The sequence below is a fragment of the Heptranchias perlo genome, unplaced genomic scaffold, assembly GCF_035084215.1.
Source record: "Heptranchias perlo isolate sHepPer1 unplaced genomic scaffold, sHepPer1.hap1 HAP1_SCAFFOLD_63, whole genome shotgun sequence".
NCBI lineage: Eukaryota > Metazoa > Chordata > Chondrichthyes > Hexanchiformes > Hexanchidae > Heptranchias > Heptranchias perlo.
This window is the reverse complement of record NW_027139655.1, coordinates 2,899,497-2,920,324: the sequence shown is the minus strand read 5'-3', so window position 1 is coordinate 2,920,324 and position 20,828 is coordinate 2,899,497. Positions and strand designations below refer to the sequence as shown.

At 46.1% G+C, this 20,828-nt stretch overlaps 1 non-coding gene across 1 annotated transcript; it reads left to right on the top strand.

Moving 5' to 3' along the window:
- Positions 1 to 2,502: 2,502 nt before the first annotated feature.
- On the top strand, positions 2,503 to 2,574 carry trnag-ucc (transfer RNA glycine (anticodon UCC)). The gene has a single exon. It is a non-coding gene; the product is annotated as a tRNA-Gly (tRNA).
- Positions 2,575 to 20,828: the final 18,254 nt, after the last annotated feature.

The following is a 20,828-nucleotide window of genomic DNA, read 5'->3' as shown; positions in this document are numbered from 1 at the left end:
ACAGATGTAGAAAGGTTAATCGAGCAGTTCTGGTGATTCTTTACGAGCCCAGCATGGCAAGTAGTTTAAATAAATACAAGAAATCTGGTGATGTGTGGGCTGGGGTCTATAAGTCACCGTTTAAAGTACCGGACTGTGGTCACTGCCCCGACTCCAGTCCCATTAATACCTCATCTCGTCCACAACGAGAAAAAAGCAGCTCAAAGCCACACTGGTAGCATGATATCAGGGTCTCCCTTCAGACAGTAACCAGCCCTTTCACAGATACAGAGGGTGGCTCTGAAAAGAGCCTTTATATCGAGTTACATTGAAACTACAGCACAGAAACAGGCCATTCGGCCCAACTAGTCTATGCCGGCGTTTATGCTGCTCATGAGCCTCCTCCTTCCTTACTTCATCTAACCCTATCGGCATATCCTTCTATCCCTTTCTCCCTCATGTGCTGATCTATCTTTCCCTTAAATGCCCCTGTGTTATTTGCCTCAGCTGCTCCTCGTAGTTGCAAGTTCCACATTCTAACCACTCTCTGGGTAAAGCAATTTCTCCTGAATTCCCTATTTGATTTATTAGCGACTATTTTATATTTATTACCTGAAGATTTGGACTCACCACAAGTGGAAATATTTTCTCTACATCTATCCTAACAAACCCTATCATTATCTTAAAAACGTCGATCAGTTCTACCTTCAGCCTTCTCTTTTCTAGTGAAACGAAACCCAGTCTGTTCAGTCTTTCCTGATAAGAATATCCTCTCATTTCTGGTATCATCCTTGTGAATCTTGATTGCACCTTCTCCAATGCCCCTATGTCTATAATATGGAGACGAGACCTGTTCGCAGTTTTCCAAGTCTGGTCTAAACAAGGTTCTATACAAGTTTAACATAACTTCTTTGCTTTTCAACTCTATCCCTCTAGAAATGAATCCTAGTGTTTGATTTGTCTTTTTATGACCTGATTAACCTGGGTCGCTACTTTTAGTAATTTGTGTATCTGTACCACTAGATCCCTTTGCTTCTCTATCCCGTTTAGACTCTTATTATCCAAGCAGTGTGTGACCTCCTGATTCTTCATTCTGCAACTTTATTAATGCCCTCTTGCATTTTGATGCATTCTTCCTTTGTATTAACTAAATCCCCCAATTTGTTGTCGTCCACAAATTTTGGAATTGTACTTCCGATTCCCGAATCCAAATCGTTAATGTAAATTGTGAAGAACAGTGGTCCCAGCAACTGGAACTCCACTTCCCACCTTTTGCCAGTCTGAGTAGCGACCCTTAACCTCTATTCTCGGCTTTTAGTTTTGTAGCCAACTTACTATCCATTCTGCCAGCTGATCCTGACTCTACGAGCTCTGAACTTAGCCATGAGTCTACAATATGGTACATTATAGAAGACCTTCGGAAAATCCAAATATATCACCTCTACTGCATTAAACTTGTCTACACTTTCTGTTCCTTCTTCAAAGATTTCAATAAGGTTGGTCCTGTCCGTTGGGTTATCAGATTAAGCCTTGGCCGGTTTACTTGCTCTTGGAGCTCACAATGCTGGTTTTCTTCGGCAGCAGCACGGCCTGGATATCAGACAACACCCTGAGCGATGGTCACCCGTCCCAGCAGCTTGTTGAGCTCCTCGTCGTTGCGGATGGCCAGCTGCAGGTGTCTGGGGATGATGCGGGTCTTCTTGTTTGTCCCGTGCCGCGTTGCCGGGCAGCTCGAGGATTTCAGCCGTCAGATACTCGATGCACAGCAGCCAGATAGACCGGGGCTCCGGCACCCACACGTTCAGCATAGTTCCCCTTTCGCAGGAGCCTGTGAACACGGGTAACAGGGAACTGCAGTCCGCCCCGGGATGAGCGAGACTTGGCCTTGGACCGAGCTTTACCGCCGGTTTTTCCTCTTCCAGACATTTCCACAATCTCACAAACACTTTCACAAAGAATGAAGAAATCCTCCCGCACTCGCCCTTCTTCTACCTTCTGGAGGAGTACAGTGGGGGCACTTGTGATGGGTCTCTCTCAGAGTGTTTACACTGCCCGCTCACCCTCACTGATATTCTATCTTTGAACTGCTGTAATATTGTCCTTTAGTAATATTGCTGCTCCTCCTCCTTTCCCTATTTCCCTGTCCTTTCTGAAGATCTTATAGACTTGAATATTAAGCTGCCATTCCTGCCCAGTTGGTATTCAGGTCTCTGTAATGATTTGATGGATTTATTTAACTTTACTCAATGGCTGATGTGAGCTGTGGTAAAATGTATTTCCAGCTGGTCAAGTATTGCAGGTATCGACTGTCTCTTCAGTCCGATATCAGGTGAAGAATTACTGGCTGGTGTGGAATTTCCATTGATTGGGGGTTGGCGAAATCTACTGGGCGGAAACAGGAACTGCAACAGAGTGAGAAAGGATCCGTCAGAAACCAGTGAAAATGAAGAACAAAATCCATCAGTCTGCAGTGTCTGGTCAGGATCTGATGTTTGGGAACTATTTTATTGTTGATTATTTTCAGCGATGGTGGTATAGTGGTGAGCATAGCTGCCTTCCAAGCAGTTGACCCGGGTTCGATTCCCGGCCATCGCAGTTAAGTGTTTTCATTAGTTTATTTCCATCAGAAACTCTGAAGTTTGTAATCGAATTTGATGCAGTTCAGTTGGATATTGTTTCCAAAACATTATCGGGTGTAATGATAGTGAAATGTTTTCAACCTTTATTTCTTTTCCCTATAGAAGGAAAAGAGGAAAAACATACTGGAAATACTGAGTTGCCAAGGGTCTAATGAGAGTGAGGAAGGGAAATGATATGTTTGCCTTTATTGTCAGGGTGTTGGAATATCAGGGTGAGGAGGTCTTGCTGCAATTGTAGTGTGAGGAAATATTGTGTAAAATTGGCCAATATGCGGTGGAGTTTACAAGAATGAGAGGTGATCGCATTGGAATGTATATAATTCTTAGATGGCTTGACAGGGTAGATGCTGAGAGTCTGATTCCCCTGGCTGTAGAGTCAAGAACTTGAGCTCATCGTCTCAAGATAAGGGGTCGGCCATTTAGGACCGACATGAGGAAACATTTCTTCACTCAAAGGATTGTGAATCTTTGGAATTCTCTGCACCTCAGAGGGCTGTGGATGCTCAGTCGTTGAGTTATATTCAAAGCTGAGATCGATAGATTTTTGGACTCTCGGGGAATCAAGGGATATGGGGATCGGGCGGGAAAGTGGAGTTGAGATCGAAGATCAGCCATTATCTTATTGAATGGCGGAGCAGACTCGAGGGGCCGGATGGCCTATTCTGATGCTATTTCTTATGTTCTGTGTTCTTATGTCGAGAGCTTTATTTCCAAGTGTGCTGACGACAATAATTTAGGTAGCACAGTAAACATTGTAGATGGGAGCAGAAATTTGCAAACCGACATTGATAGATTAAGTGAGTGAGCAAGACAGTGGCAGATGGAGTTCAACGTGGGGAAGTGTGAGGTCATCCACTTTGAACCTAAAAAAAAATAGAGTATTTTCTAAATGGCAAGAAGCTAGGAACTGTGGGGGAGGAGAGAGATTTAGGGATCCAAGTACAGAAATCACTAAAAGTGATCACTAAATCACAAAAAAATGTTAAAATGGAGATTACATTTTGATCTTTATATCAAGGGAATTGGAATAAAAAGTAGTGGAAGTTATGTCACCGTTATACAGAGCTCTGGTTAGGCATCATTTCGAGTTCAGTGCTCAGTTCTGGGCACCGCACTCTCCATAATGGCTTGGAATGAGAATGTTTTTTTCCTTGAAGGAAGCTCACTGAACTGCAGGGTTTTTGAAGAGTTACGCTCAGAAATGGGAGCGGAGCTCATTTACTGCTTCACATTGTTACAACACATTGAGGAGAACAGCATCAATGAAGAAAAGGAGAATGAAATGAAATGTGTCACACAGTTACATCTCGCTGCTCTGTCTGACCATTTTAGTCGCTACTTCCCTGCAGAGGGATTTGAAAATTTGTAGGAAAAGCGTTGGGTGAAAGATCCTTTTGCTTTCGAAAATCCTGAATCAATATTGAAGCTAAACTTGATGCCTGAGCAAGAACACGAGCCGGTGTGACTCACCTGTGAGCACACTGAAAACACGCCACAAGTCATTCAGTTTGTCATCTTTTTAGATCAGTACTTTCAAAGAATATCCTCTGTTATGATTACTTTTCTGTTGTTGCTGCCGTTCACAACAACCTACATGTGCGAACTGGGATTTTCGACTTTGACAAGGTTAAAAACAAGAGAAAGAAACTCAACAGCGCACCTGAGATGCGTGAAGCACTTTCATCCTGTGATCCAGATTGGAACGAGATCATGACCAACTGACAGACCCACCCCTCACATTAAGGAAGCGAAACTCAACCTGATCTTCTTTTACTGTATTTATCCTGTATTTAAAATGTTTTTCAAGCAACGTCGATGTCTAATTTTAGTTATTACTTGAAGTGAAGTGAAGAGCGAGCATGGACTGACCTTTATTGGGATTTGATGAAAACTCCAGTCTGAAGTTATTATTGTTTGAGGTCCCTGGGGGAAGTGTTTTTCTTCCACTGTGTCACTAGAAAAACGAGAAACTATGTTCTACATTGTACGGTCAGTGTCTGTTCATCAAACCCGCTCTGAATTCCTCAGTCTGTATTTCCAGAAACGGTTCTGTGGGCGACGTGCGCAACAGAACACTGACCCACAACCTGCGACTAATGGCGGCCGGAGGCCCCACGATCCCCCACGACCCAGAAACCCCTCCATCTCTCCGAGGCGCTGATTTCTCCGGCCAGCGGCCCTTGCCGCGCCTGCGCATTGCGCCCCTTCGAATGGAGATAGACCGTATTCAACCTCGCGCGGAATTCTGGGTAATGTCATCCGCCATTGTAAACCGCTCTTGCTGATAATTCTCTGATGGGGTTTAGAAGGGCGAGGTTTATCCAATCAAAAGCAAAATAATGCGGATGCTGGAAATCTTCAGCAAGTGAGGCAGCATCCGTGCAGAAAGAAACAGAGTTAACGCTTCAGGATAGAGTTAAGGTATCGTCAGAAATGGAAGAAGTTAAAGTTTTAACAGTTTTTAAGCAAGTCGAAAGCCAGGGAAAGGTGGGGGGGGGGGCGGTGGGAGGGAAAGAACAAAAGGGAAGGTCTGTGATAGGGTGGAGGGCAGGAGTGATAAAGCGACAAAAGGGACGATGGTGCAGGGGGAGGATGGTGGTAATGGGTCAAGTAAAGAAACACAAGATGGGTCTGGAGGAGCTTTAAATGGTTCCAGTCAGTTAGATGTGTAAAAAAGACTGTGAACCGAAAGAAGTGCATTTGAAGCGGAGAGAGAGGGACACGCTCTGTAACCGGGTGCAAACACTCACCCACAGCCCAAACAAAATTTGTTTCCCACTTGGCGCAAAACAACAATCCATGTTATTTGATTTTAATTAGTTTTTGTTTCTAAATGGCATCATGTTTCTCCAATTGTATTTCCCAACTCAGATTCAAGGCCTCCAAACCAACCCAAATGTTGGAGGTGGTGTGATGGGTTTGGATTTCAGCAGAAAGAGGAGGGTGAGTGTGTGGGACAAGGATTTACAATCTGGGGGAATTTGCAGGAAGAATGTTCCATAGAAATTAGATTTGCCTGTTCTGAATTTCAATCCTGTATTCACAGTGAGGACTTTTGTTATCTACATTCACAGGGTATTACAAGGGGAGGATTTGCAGACAGGAAACTCAAACCAAACATCACATCAAGATCTGACAGTCTCTCAATTCACCAGCACCTGAAGATTATCGGCCTTTGAATATAAATGGAGAAATGTTCATCGGTTCTGTCTGTGGGAAAAGATTTCAAACATCAGTGTAACTGGAAAAGCACCGAGACACACACACCCGAGTGAGAGTGTTCCAGTGCACTGACTGTGGAAAGAGCTTTAACCAGTTCCACAGCCTGAAAAAACATCGCACCATTCACAGTGGGGAGAAACCGTCCACGTGTTCTCTGTGTGGGCGAGGCTTCAACTGATCATCCGACCTGTCGAGACACAAGGACACCCGCACCATGGAGAAACCGTGCAAATGTGGGGACTGTGGGAAGGGATTCAGTTACCCATCCCAGCTGGAAACTCATCGACACAGACACACTGGGGAGAGGCCGTTCACCTGCTCCGTGTGTGGGAAGGGATTCACTCAGTCATCTCACCTGCTGACACACCAGCGAGTTCACACTGGGGAGAGGAGATTCACCTGCTCCATGTGTGGGAAGGGATTCACTCAGTCATCCTACCTGCTGACACACCAGCGAGTTCACACTGGGGAGAGGAGATTCACCTGCTCCATGTGTGGGAAGGGATTTACTCATTCATCACACCTGCTGACACACCAACGTATTCACACTGGGGAGAGGCCATTCACCTGCTCCGTGAGTGGGAAGGGATTTACTCGGTCATCTCACCTGCTGAGACACCAGCGAGTTCACACTGGGGAAAGGCCATTAACCTGCTCCATGTGTGGGAAGGGATTTACTCGGTCATCACACCTGCTGAGTCACCAGCGAGTTCATATGTGACTGCAGGGGTTGGATTCTGCTGTTATTGCTGTTGCTAATCACATCCAGGACTGAACCATGTTCATTCTGACAGTTGAAGTTTGTTTCTGATGTTAATAACCCCAATAACTGGGCTGGAGTTTAATATTCTGTACAAGTGTCAAATAAATCAGCTTTCTTTTAAACACAGTGTTTCTAGTCCTTGATATCTCGATGATAAGAGAAGCTGATCGAGGAATTATATTGAAGTGAGTGGAATCCATCTTAGAACTGAGTTCCTCCACCTTTTTAAAAGATGGATCTACAAGATGACCATGTCTGACAGGACAGAAAATTCTATTGTATCACAGGGTCCACTTCAATCAGCCTGGGCAGATTTCCACTACCCTTGTGTGAAAAAGAGTTTCATGATTTCACTCCAAGACACCCGAGCTGTAAATTTCAGGTCATGTCCTCTTGTTCTGGATTCACCCACCAGAGAAAATCGTTTCTATTTCTACCATATCGGATCCCTTTATCATTTTAAATCCCTGGATCAGATCATCCCTCAACCTTCTGAACTCAAGGGAATGCAGACCAAGTTTATGCAACCGGTCCTCATAATATAACCCTTCAAGACCCAGTATCATTCTGATGAATCTGTACTGTCTCCCCTTCAAGGCCAATATATCCTTAGTGAGGATCAGTACTCCAGAGGGGCTCTGACCAAGGCTCTGTAGATCTGAACCATCACTTCTTCCCCTCTCTATTCCAGCCCTCGAGATAAAGACCAATATTCCATTAGTCTGTGATTAATTTTTGTATCTGTGCACGAGCTTTTAATGATTTCTGTACATGGACACCAAGCTCACACAACACTGTCCCATCAAACACTCCCAGGACAGGTACAGCACGGGTGAGACACAGAGGAAAGCTCCCTCCACACTGTCCATCAAACACTCCCAGGGCAGGTACAACACAAGTTAGATACAGAGTAAAGCTCCCACTACACTGTCCAATCAAACACTACCAGGGCAGGTACTGCACGGGTTAGATGCAGAGTAAAGCTCCCTCTACACTGTCCCATCAAACACTCCCAGGGCAGGTACAGCACGGGTTAGATACAGAGTAAAGCTCCCTCTACACTGTCCCATCAAACACTCCCAGGGCAGGTACAGCACGGGTTAAAGACAGAGTAAAGCTCCTTCTCCACTCTGTCCTCCAACACCATCACCTCCAAGTTCCATCTTCAAGCCATGCACGAACCCGACTCGGAGATATATCGGCCGTTCCTTCATTGTCGCTGGGTCAAAATCTTGGACCTAACAGCACAGGGCGAGAACTTTCACCACACAGGACTGCAGCGGTTCAAAAAGAAGTCCCCCTCACCACCACCTTGACAAGGTGATGGGCAATAAATGCTGGCCTTGTCGGCGACCCCCATATCCCCAGAATGAATTTTACAAAATTCGACCTGGAGAAAATAATAGAATGGTGCCTTGCTAGGGTTAGATGAAGTAGGGCAGGAACGAAGTATGCTCGTGTCGAGCATAAACACTGGCATGGACATGTTGGGCTGAATGGCCTGTTTCTGTGCTGCAAATTCTAGGTAATCCCACGTAATAACGTGACCAAAAATGGTGAAAAGGCAATTTACAGTGGTCAATTGTGACAGAAAAGTGTGACCAAAAATTGGAACAAAAGCCGGACAAGGTTGAATCAGAAGATTTTTGAAAATAATATATACATATATATATTCTTTCCAAACAGTTGAACAGGTTGGGGATTGATTCTCTCATGATCACTGACCTATCTCAGTCACTCTCACACCATCACTGATAGGGACTCGAACCATTTCCAGGGTCATCCGTTATGAACTTAAACTGGGAGATTCCCGTTCTGTTTGGACCCAGAATGCAGACGGTTTGAAAGCTGTAGGACTCCCCAACTTATGCCAGTCGCCCATCTCTGTAAAAATAGAAGTAGCTGGTCTGCTCCCACACATCTCCCTGGCATGTTATGGTCATGACTTGTCCTTTCCAATACTTGACCAACTGGACATTAAGGATCAACTTTGGTTTTGTGAGAGGATCTGCGGTAACCAAAAAATAACAAATGAGGGAAGGTGTGCAGGAACAGAGAGGGTTCATATACGTAAATCTTTGAAGGTGTCAGGACAAGTTGGTGAAGCTGTTAAAAAGGCATATGGGATCCTGGGCTTTATAAATAGAGGCATAGAGTACAAAAGCTGGGAAGTGATTTTTAGTGAAAGGGAAGGAGGAACTTCAAACATTTACAATCACCAGGGAAAGGGTTCAGAAAAAAATATTAGAACTAAAAGCTGATAAGTCCACAGGACCTGACGGACTTCATCCTAGGGCCTAAAAAGAAGTGGTTGCAGAGATAGTCAATGCATTGGTGTTAATTTTCCAAAATTCCTTAAATTCTGGTAGGGTCCCATCAGATTGGAAAATAGCGAATGTAATTCCTCTATTCAATAAAGGAGGGACACAGAAACCAGGAAACTACAGGCCAGTTAGCTTAACATCTGTCATAGGGAAAATGCTAGAATCCATTATTAAGGAGGTTATAGCAGGGCACTTATAAAATCTCTGTGAAATCAGGGAGAGTCAACAAGGCTTTGTGAAAGCGAAATCGTGTTTGACTAATTTATTAGAGTTCTTTGAGGAAATAACAAGCAATGTGGATAAAGGGGATCCTGTGGATGTGGTGTACTTGGATTTCCAGAAGGCTTTTGAAAAGGTGCCACATGAAAGACTACTACAAAAAATAAGAGCTCATGGCGCAGGGGGTAACATATTAGCATGGATAAAGGTTTGGTTTGCGAACAGGAAACAGAGAGTAGGTATAAATTGGTCATTTTCAGGTTGGCAAGGTGTAACTAGTGGAGTGCCACAGGGATCACTGCTTGGGCCTCAACTATTTACAATCTAATTCAATGACTTGGATGAAGGGACCGAATGTATGGTTGCTAAATTTGCTGATGACGCAAAGGTCGGGAGGAAAGTAAGTTGTGAAGAGGAGACTGCAAAGGGATATAGATAGGTTAAGTGACTGGGCAAAAATTTGGCATTTGGCAGATGGAGTATGATATGGGAAAATGTGAACTTGTCCAATTTGGCAGGAGGAATCGAAACGCAGTACATTTCTTAAATGAAGAAAGATTACAGAATTCTGGGGTACAGAGGGATTTGGGTGTCCTAGTACAGCAATCAAAAAAGTTAGTCTGCAGGTACATAATTGATTAGGAAAGCAAATTTAATGCTGTCATTTATTGCAAGGGGAATGGAATATAAAAGTAGAGATGTTTTGCTACAGTTGTACAGGGCATTGGTGAGGCCACATCTAGAATACTGTGTGCAGTTTTGGTCTCCTTATTTAAGAAAGGACATAATTGCTTTGGAGGTGGTTCAGAGAAGGTTCATTCGACTGATTCCTGGGATGAGGGGGTTATCTTATGAGGAAAGGTTGGACAAGTTGGGCCTGTATACAATGGAGTTTAAAAGAATGAGAGGTGATCTTATTGAAACATTTAAGATCCCGATGGGACTTGAAGGGGTAGATGCTGAGATTATGTTTCCCCTTGTGGGAGAGACGAGAACTAAGGGCCACAGTTTAAAAATAAAGGGTCTCCTGTTTAAGACGGAGATGAGGAGAATTTTTTTTCTCAGAGGGTCGTGAGTCTGTGGAACTTCCTTCCCCAGAGAGCGGTGGAGGCCGGGTCAGTGAATATTTTTAAGGCTGAGTTAGATAGTTTCCTGATTAACAAGGGAGTCAAAGCTTATAGTAGGTAGACGGGAAAGTAGGGTTGAGGTCACAATCAGATCAGCCATGATCTCATCAAATGGCACAGCAGGCTCGAGGGGCCGAATGGCCTACTCCTGCTCTTAATTCCTATGTTCTTATGGTTAAACTTTTATACATCACTGGTTCGTCCTCAGCTTGAATAGTGTGCCCAAACTTTAGGAAGAATATCAAGGCTTTGGAGAAGGTGCAGAGGAGATTTGCCAGAATGATACCTGGGATGAGGGACTTCAGTTATGGGGAGAGACTTGTGAAGCTGGGATTATTCTCCTTCGAGAAGCAAAGGTTATGTGGAGATTTAATAGAGGAGTTCAAAAATTTTGAGGGGTATTGACATTGTAAATATGGAGAAACATTTCACCTCTCAGGAGGGTTGGTAACCAAATGACACAGCTTTAAGATAATTGGCAAAGAAACCAGCGGGGAAATGAGGAGAATTTATTTTTACACATGGAGATGTTATGATCTGGAATACATTGCTTGAAAGAGGTGGTGGAATCAGATTCAATAGCAACTTTCTGTAGGGAACTGGATATCGAGTTAAAGGTGAATAATTTGCAGGGCGATGGGGAAAGAGGGGTGGGAGTGGTGGAGTGGGACTAATTGGACAGCTCCTTCAAAGTGCCAGCACAAGTACGATGGGTCGAACGGCCTCCTTCTGTGCTGTAAGGTTTGATGATTCTAATTGGATGGATCTTTCAAGGATAGCCCTGTAAACGATTTCCCTCCAAGTATTGATCCAATGAACTTTGAAAGTTATTATTGAATCAGCTTCCACCGTCCTTTCAGGCAGTGAATTCCAGATCATGACAACTCGCTGCTTAAAAAATATTTCCTCATGTCAGAGAGTCATAGAGTCATAGAGTCATACAGCACGGATAGAGGCCCTTCGGCCCATCGTGTCCGCGCCGGCCATCAGCCCTGTCTACTCTAATCCCATATTCCAGCATTTGGTCCGTAGCCTTGTATGCTTTGGCATTTCAAGTGCTCATCCAAATGCTTCTTGAATGTTGTGAGGGTTCCTGCCTCCACAACCCTTTCAGACAGTGAGTTCCAGACTCCAACCACCCTCTGGGTGAAAAAGTTCTTTCTCAAATCCCCTCTAAACCTCCCGGCTTTTACCTTGAATCTATGTCCCCTTGTTTTAGAACCCTCAACGAAGGGAAAAAGCTCCTTAGTATCCATCCTATCTGTGCCCCTCATAATTTTGTCCCCCCTCAGCCTCCTCTGCTCCAAGGAAAACAAACCCAATCTTCCCAGTCTCTCTTCATAGCTGAAGCGCTCCAGCCCTGGTAACATCCTGGTGAATCTCCTCTGCACCCTCTCCAAAGCGATCACATCCTTCCTGTAGTGTGGCGACCAGAACTGCACACAGTACTCCAGCTGTGGCCTAACCAGTGTTTTACACAGCTCCATCATAACCTCCTTGCTCTTATATTCTATGCCTCGGCTAATAAAGGCAAGTATCCCATATGCCTTCTTTACCACCTTATCTACCTGTTCCGCCGCCTTCAGGGATCTGTGAACTTGCACACCAAGATCCCTCTGACCCTCTGTCTTGCCTCGGGTCCTCCCATTCATTGTGTATTCCCTTGCCTTGTTAGTCCCTCCAAAGTGCATCACCTCGCACTTTTCCGGGTTAAATTCCATTTGCCACTGTTCCGCCCATCTGACCAACCCATCTATATCGTCCTGCAGACTGAGGCTATCCTCCTCACTATTTACCACCCTACCAATCTTTGTATCATCAGCGAACTTACTGATCATACCTTTTACATTCATATCCAAGTCATTAATGTAGACCACGAACAGCAAGGGACCCAGCACCGATCCCTGTGGTCCCCCACTGGCCACAGGCTTCCAGTCACAAAAACAACCTTCGACCATCACCCTCTGTCTTCTGCCACTCAGCCAGTTTTGTATCCAAAGTGCCAAGGCACCCTGGATTCCATGGGCTCGTACCTTCTTGACCAGTCTCCTGTGGGGGACTTTATCGAAGGCCTTACTGAAATCCATTTATACCACATCCACTGCGTTACCCTCATCCACACGCCTAGTCACTCCCTCAAAAAATTCAATCAAATTAGTCAGACATGATCTTCCCTTGACAAAGCCATGTTGACTATCCCTGATTAATCCTTGCTTCTCCAAGTGGAGACTAATTTTGTCCTTCAGAATTTGCCTTTGGTTCTTCTGCCAATTACCTTAAATCTGTGTCCTCTGGTTACCGACCCGTCTGCCACTGGAAATAGATCCTTCTTCTTTACTCTATCATAACATTAATGATTTTGAACACCTCGATCAAATCTCCCCATAACCTTCTCTGCTCTAAGGAGAACAACCCCAGCTTGTCCAGTATCTCCACAAAACTGAAGTCCCTCATCCCTGGTACCATTCTAGTAAATCTATTCTGCAGCCTCTATAAGGCCTTGGCAACATTCCTAAAGTGCAATGCCCAAAATTGAACACAACACTCCAGCTGAGGAATAACCAGTGTTTTCTAAACAACAGCATAAAGTCCTTGCTTTTGAACTCGACGTCTCTTTTAAACGAGACCAGGATTCCGAATGCTTTTTAACAGGTGCCAGCTTAAAAGATCTTTGCACATGCACCCCAAGGTCTCCCTGCTCCTGCAATTACTTTAAATTTGTACAATTGCGGAAATAATCATAGAATCAGTTCAGAACAGGGATCAGGGCCTTTACCCAGTAAACTATCAGTGAATCAGCACAGACCGGGGATCAGGGCCTTTATCCTGCAAACTATCAGTGAATCAGCACAGACAGGGGATCAGGGCCTGTACCCAATCAACTATCAGAGAATCAGATCAGACTGGGGATCAGGGCCTTTACCCAGTAAACAATCAGAGAATCAGCACAGACCAGGGATCAGGGCCTTTACCCAGTAAACTATCAGTGAATCAGCACTGACCAGTGATCAGGGCCTTTACCAAGTAAAGTATCAAAGAACAGCTTAGACTGGGAATCAGGGCCTTTACCCAGTAATCTATCAGAGAATCAGCACAGACCAGGGATCAGGGCCTTAACCCAGTAAACTATCAGTGAATCAGCACAGACCAGGGATCAGGGTTATACCCACTAAACTATCAGAGAATCAGCACAGAGCAAGCATCAGGGCCTTTACCCAGTAAACTATCAGTGAATCAGCACCGACCAGGGATCAGGGCCTTTACCCAGTAAACTATCAGTGAATCAGCACAGACCGGGGATCAGGGCCTTTACCCAGTAAACTATCAGGGAATCAGCACAGACCAGGGATCAGTGCCTTCACCTAGTAAACTATCAGAGATTCAGCACAGACCAGGGATCAGGGCCTTTACCCAGTGAACTATCAGAGAATCAGCACAGACCAGGAATCAGGGCCTTCACCCAGTAAATTATAAGTGAATCAGCACAGACCAGGGATCAGGGCCTTTACCCAGTAAACTATCGGTGAATCAGCACAGACCAGGGATCAGGGCCTTCACTCAGTAAACTATCAGAGAATCAGCACAGACCGGGGATCAGTGCCTTTACCCAGTAAACTATCAGAGAATCAGCACAGACCGGGGATCAGGGCCTTTACCCAGTAAACTATCAGAGAATCAGCACAGACCAGGGATCAGGGCCTTTACCCAGTGAACTATCAGTGAATCAGCACAGACCGGGGATCAGGGCCTTTACCCAGTAAACTATCAGAGAATCAGCACAGACCAGGGATCAGGGACTTTACCCAGTAAACTATCAGTGAATCAGCACAGACCAGGGATCAGGGCCTTCACCCAGTAAACTATCAGTGAATCAGCACAGACCAGAGATCAGGGCCTTCACCCAGTAAACTATCAGTGAATCAGCACAGACAGGGGATCAGGGCCTGTACCCAATAAAATATCAGAGAATCAGATCAGACTGGGGATCAGGGCCTTTACCCAGTAAACTATCAGATAATCAGCACAGACCAGGGATCAGGGCCTTTACCCAGTAAACTATCAGAGAATCAGCACAGACTGGGGATCAGGGCCTTTACCCAGTAAACTATCAGTGAATCAGCACTGACCAGTGATCAGGGCCTTTACCAAGTAAAGTATCATAGAACAGCTTAGACTGGGAATCAGGGCCTTTACCCAGTAAACTATCAGAGAATCAGCACAGACTGGGAATCAGGGCCTTTACCCAGTAAACTATCAGAGAATCAGCACAGACCAGGGATCAGGTCCTTTACCCAGTGAACTATCAGTGAATCAGCACAGACCAGGGATCAGGGACTTTACCCAGTAAACTATCAGTGAATCAGCACAGACCAGTGATCAGGGCCTTCACCCAGTAAACTATCAGGGAATCAGCACAGACCAGGGATCAGTGCCTTCACCTAGTAAACTATCAGAGATTCAGCACAGACCAGGGATCAGGGCCTTTACCCAGTGAACTATCAGAGAATCAGCACAGACCAGGGATCAGGGCCTTCACCCAGTAAATTATAAGTGAATCAGCACAGACCAGGGATCAGGGCCTTTACCCAGTAAACTATCGGTGAATCAGCACAGACCAGGGATCAGGGCCTTCACTCAGTAAACTATCAGAGAATCAGCACAGACCGGGGATCAGTGCCTTTACCCAGTAAACTATCAGAGAATCAGCACAGACCGGGGATCAGGGCCTTTACCCAGTAAACTATCAGAGAATCAGCACAGACCAGGGATCAGGGCCATTACCCAGTGAACTATCAGTGAATCAGCACAGACCGGGGATCAGGGCCTTTACCCAGTAAACTATCAGAGAATCAGCACAGACCAGGGATCAGGGACTTTACCCAGTAAACTATCAGTGAATCAGCACAGACCAGGGATCAGGGCCTTCACCCAGTAAACTATCAGTGAATCAGCACAGACCAGAGATCAGGGCCTTCACCCAGTAAACTATCAGTGAATCAGCACAGACAGGGGATCAGGGCCTGTACCCAATAAAATATCAGAGAATCAGATCAGACTGGGGATCAGGGCCTTTACCCAGTAAACAATCAGATAATCAGCACAGACCAGGGATCAGGGCCTTTACCCAGTAAACTATCAGAGAATCAGCACAGACTGGGGATCAGGGCCTTTACCCAGTAAACTATCAGTGAATCAGCACTGACCAGTGATCAGGGCCTTTACCAAGTAAAGTATCATAGAACAGCTTAGACTGGGAATCAGGGCCTTTACCCAGTAAACTATCAGAGAATCAGCACAGACTGGGAATCAGGGCCTTTGCCCAGTAAACTATCAGAGAATCAGCACAGACCAGGGATCAGGTCCTTTACCCAGTGAACTATCAGTGAATCAGCACAGACCAGGGATCAGGGACTTTACCCAGTAAACTATCAGTGAATCAGCACAGACCAGTGATCAGGGCCTTCACCCAGTAAACTATCAGTGAATCAGCACAGACCAGAGATCAGGGCCTTCACCCAGTAAACTATCAGAGAATCAGCACAGACCGGGGATCAGGGCCTTTACCCAGTAAACCATCAGAGAATCAGCACAGACCACGGATCAGGGCCTTTACCGAGCAAACTATCAGTGAATCAGCACAGACCAGGGATCAGGGCCTTTACCCAGCAGACTATTAGAGAATCAGCACAGACAAGGGATCACGGCCCTTACCCAGTAAACTATCAGTGAATCAGCACAGACCAGGGATCAGAGCCTTTACCCAGTAAACTATCAGAGAATCAGCACAGACCAGGGATCAGGGCCTTTACCCAGTAAACTATCAGAGAATCAGCACAGACCAGGGATCAGGGCCTTCACCCAGTAAACTATCAGAGAATCAGCACAGACCAGGGATCAGGGCCTTTACCCAGGAAACTATCAGAGAATCAGCACAGACCAGGGATCAGGGCCTATAACCAGTAAACTATCAGAGAATCAGCACAGTCCAGGGATCAGGGCATTTACCCAGTCAACGATCAGTGAATCAGCACAGACCGGGGATCAGGGCCTTTACCCAGTAAACTATCAGTGAATCAGTACAGACCAGGGATCAGGGCCTTTACCCAGTAAACTATCAGAGAATCAGCACAGACCAGGGATCAGGGCCTTTACCCAGTAAACTATTAGAGAATCAGCACAGACCAGGGATCAGGACCTTTCCCCAGTTAACTATCAGTGAATCAGCGCAGGCCGGGGTTCAGGGCCTTTACCCAGTAAACTATCAGTGAATCAGCACAGACCAGGGATCAGGGCCTTTACCCAGTAAACTATCATGGAATCTGCGAAGACCGGGGATCAGGGCCTTTACCCAGTAAACTATCAGAGAATCAGCACAGATCAGGGATCAGGGCCTTCACCCCGTAAACTATCAGTGAATCAGCACAGACCAGGGATCAGGACCTTTACCCAGTAATCTATCAGAGAATCAGCACAGACCGGGGATCAGGGCCTTTACCCCGTAAACTATCAGTGAATCAGCACAGACCAGGGATCAGGACCTTTACCCAGTAAACTATCAGAGAATCAGCACAGCCCGGGAATCAGAGCCTTGACCCAATAAACTTTCAGAGAATCAGCACAGACCAGGGATCAGGGCCTTTACCCAGTAAACTCTCAAAGAATCAGCACAGACCAGGGATCAGGGCCTTTTAGCAGTAAAGTATCAGAGAATCATGACATACCAAGGATCAGGGTCTTTGCCCAGTAAACTATCAGTGAATCAGCACAGACCATGGATCAGGGCCTTTACCCAGTGAACTATCAGAACATCAGCACAGACCGGGGATCAGGGCCTTTACCCAGTAAACTATCAGAGAGTCAGCACAGACCAGGGATCAGGGCGTTTACCCAGGAAACTATCAGAGAATCAGCACAGACCGGGGATCAGGGCCTTTAACCCGTAAACTATCAATGAATCAGCACAGACCAGGGATCAGGGCCTTTTCCCAGTAAACTATCAGATAATCAGCACAGACCAGGGATCAGGGCCTTTACCCAGTAAACTATCAGTGAATCAGCACAGACCAGTGATCAGGGCTTTTACCCAGTAAACTATCAGGGAATCAGCACAGACCGGGGATCAGGGCCTATAACCAGTAAACTATCAGAGAATCAGCACAGACCAGGGATCAGGGCCTACAACCAGTAAACTATCAGAGAATCAGCACAGTCCAGGGATCAGGGCATTTACCCAGTCAACGATCAGTGAATCAGCACAGACCGGGGATCAGGGCCTTTACCCAGTAAACTATCAGTGAATCAGTACAGACCAGGGATCAGGGCCTTTACCCAGTAAACTATTAGATAATCAGCACAGACCAGGGATCAAGACCTTTCCCCAGTTAACTATCAGTGAATCAGCGCAGGCCGGGGATCAGGGCCTTTACCCAGTAAACTATCCGTGAATCAGCACAGACCAGGGATCAGGGCCTTTACCCAGTAAACTATCAGGGAATCAGCACAGACCAGGGATCAGTGCCTTCACCGAGTAAACTATCAGAGATTCAGCACAGACCAGGGATCAGGGCCTTCACCCAGTAAACTATCAGGGAATCAGCACAGACCAGTGATCAGTGCCTTCACCTAGTAAACTATCAGAGATTCAGCACAGACCAGGGATCAGGGCCTTTACCCAGTGAACTATCAGAGAATCAGCACAGACCAGGGATCAGGGCCTTCACCCAGTAAATTATAAGTGAATCAGCACAGACCAGGGATCAGGGCCTTTACCCAGTAAACTATCGGTGAATCAGCACAGACCAGGGATCAGGGCCTTCACTCAGTAAACTATCAGAGAATCAGCACAGACCGGGGATCAGTGCCTTTACCCAGTAAACTATCAGAGAATCAGCACAGACCGGGGATCAGGGCCTTTACCCAGTAAACTATCAGAGAATCAGCACAGACCAGGGATCAGGGCCTTTACCCAGTGAACTATCAGTGAATCAGCACAGACCGGGGATCAGGGCCTTTACCCAGTAAACTATCAGAGAATCAGCACAGACCAGGGATCAGGGACTTTACCCAGTAAACTATCAGTGAATCAGCACAGACCAGGGATCAGGGCCTTCACCCAGTAAACTATCAGTGAATCAGCACAGACCAGAGATCAGGGCCTTCACCCAGTAAACTATCAGTGAATCAGCACAGACAGGGGATCAGGGCCTGTACCCAATAAAATATCAGAGAATCAGATCAGACTGGGGATCAGGGCCTTTACCCAGTAAACAATCAGATAATCAGCACAGACCAGGGATCAGGGCCTTTACCCAGTAAACTATCAGAGAATCAGCACAGACTGGGGATCAGGGCCTTTACCCAGTAAACTATCAGTGAATCAGCACTGACCAGTGATCAGGGCCTTTACCAAGTAAAGTATCATAGAACAGCTTAGACTGGGAATCAGGGCCTTTACCCAGTAAACTATCAGAGAATCAGCACAGACTGGGAATCAGGGCCTTTACCCAGTAAACTATCAGAGAATCAGCACAGACCAGGGATCAGGTCCTTTACCCAGTGAACTATCAGTGAATCAGCACAGACCAGGGATCAGGGACTTTACCCAGTAAACTATCAGTGAATCAGCACAGACCAGTGATCAGGGCCTTCACCCAGTAAACTATCAGTGAATCAGCACAGACCAGAGATCAGGGCCTTCACCCAGTAAACTATCAGAGAATCAGCACAGACCGGGGATCAGGGCCTTTACCCAGTAAACCATCAGAGAATCAGCACAGACCACGGATCAGGGCCTTTACCGAGCAAACTATCAGTGAATCAGCACAGACCAGGGATCAGGGCCTTTACCCAGCAGACTATTAGAGAATCAGCACAGACAAGGGATCACGGCCCTTACCCAGTAAACTATCAGTGAATCAGCACAGACCAGGGATCAGAGCCTTTACCCAGTAAACTATCAGAGAATCAGCACAGACCAGGGATCAGGGCCTTTACCCAGTAAACTATCAGAGAATCAGCACAGACCAGGGATCAGGGCCTTCACCCAGTAAACTATCAGAGAATCAGCACAGACCAGGGATCAGGGCCTTTACCCAGGAAACTATCAGAGAATCAGCACAGACCAGGGATCAGGGCCTATAACCAGTAAACTATCAGAGAATCAGCACAGTCCAGGGATCAGGGCATTTACCCAGTCAACGATCAGTGAATCAGCACAGACCGGGGATCAGGGCCTTTACCCAGTAAACTATCAGTGAATCAGTACAGACCAGGGATCAGGGCCTTTACCCAGTAAACTATCAGAGAATCAGCACAGACCAGGGATCAGGGCCTTTACCCAGTAAACTATTAGAGAATCAGCACAGACCAGGGATCAGGACCTTTCCCCAGTTAACTATCAGTGAATCAGCGCAGGCCGGGGTTCAGGGCCTTTACCCAGTAAACTATCAGTGAATCAGCACAGACCAGGGATCAGGGCCTTTACCCAGTAAACTATCATGGAATCTGCGAAGACCGGGGATCAGGGCCTTTACCCAGTAAACTATCAGAGAATCAGCACAGATCAGGGATCAGGGCCTTTACCCCGTAAACTATCAGTGAATCAGCACAGACCAGGGATCAGGACCTTTACCCAGTAAACTATCAGAGAATCAGCACAGACCGGGGATCAGGGCCTTTACCCCGTAAACTATCAGTGAATCAGCAGAGACCAGGGATCAGGACCTTTACCCAGTAAACTATCAGAGAATCAGCACAGCCCGGGAATCAGAGCCTTGACCCAATAAACTTTCAGAGAATCAGCACAGACCAGGGATCAGGGCCTTTACCCAGTAAACTCTCAAAGAATCAGCACAGACCAGGGATCAGGGCCTTTTAGCAGTAAAGTATCAGAGAATCATGACATACCAAGGATCAGGGTCTTTGCCCAGTAAACTATCAGTGAATCAGCACAGACCATGGATCAGGGCCTTTACCCAGTGAACTATCAGAACATCAGCACAGACCGGGGATCAGGGCCTTTACCCAGTAAACTATCAGAGAGTCAGCACAGACCAGGGATCAGGGCGTTTACCCAGGAAACTATCAGAGAATCAGCACAGACCGGGGATCAGGGCCTTTAACCCGTAAACTATCAATGAATCAGCACAGACCAGGGATCAGGGCCTTTTCCCAGTAAACTATCAGATAATCAGCACAGACCAGGGATCAGGGCCTTTACCCAGTAAACTATCAGTGAATCAGCACAGACCAGTGATCAGGGCTTTTACCCAGTAAACTATCAGGGAATCAGCACAGACCGGGGATCAGGGCCTATAACCAGTAAACTATCAGAGAATCAGCACAGACCAGGGATCAGGGCCTACAACCAGTAAACTATCAGAGAATCAGCACAGTCCAGGGATCAGGGCATTTACCCAGTCAACGATCAGTGAATCAGCACAGACCGGGGATCAGGGCCTTTACCCAGTAAACTATCAGTGAATCAGTACAGACCAGGGATCAGGGCCTTTACCCAGTAAACTATTAGATAATCAGCACAGACCAGGGATCAGGA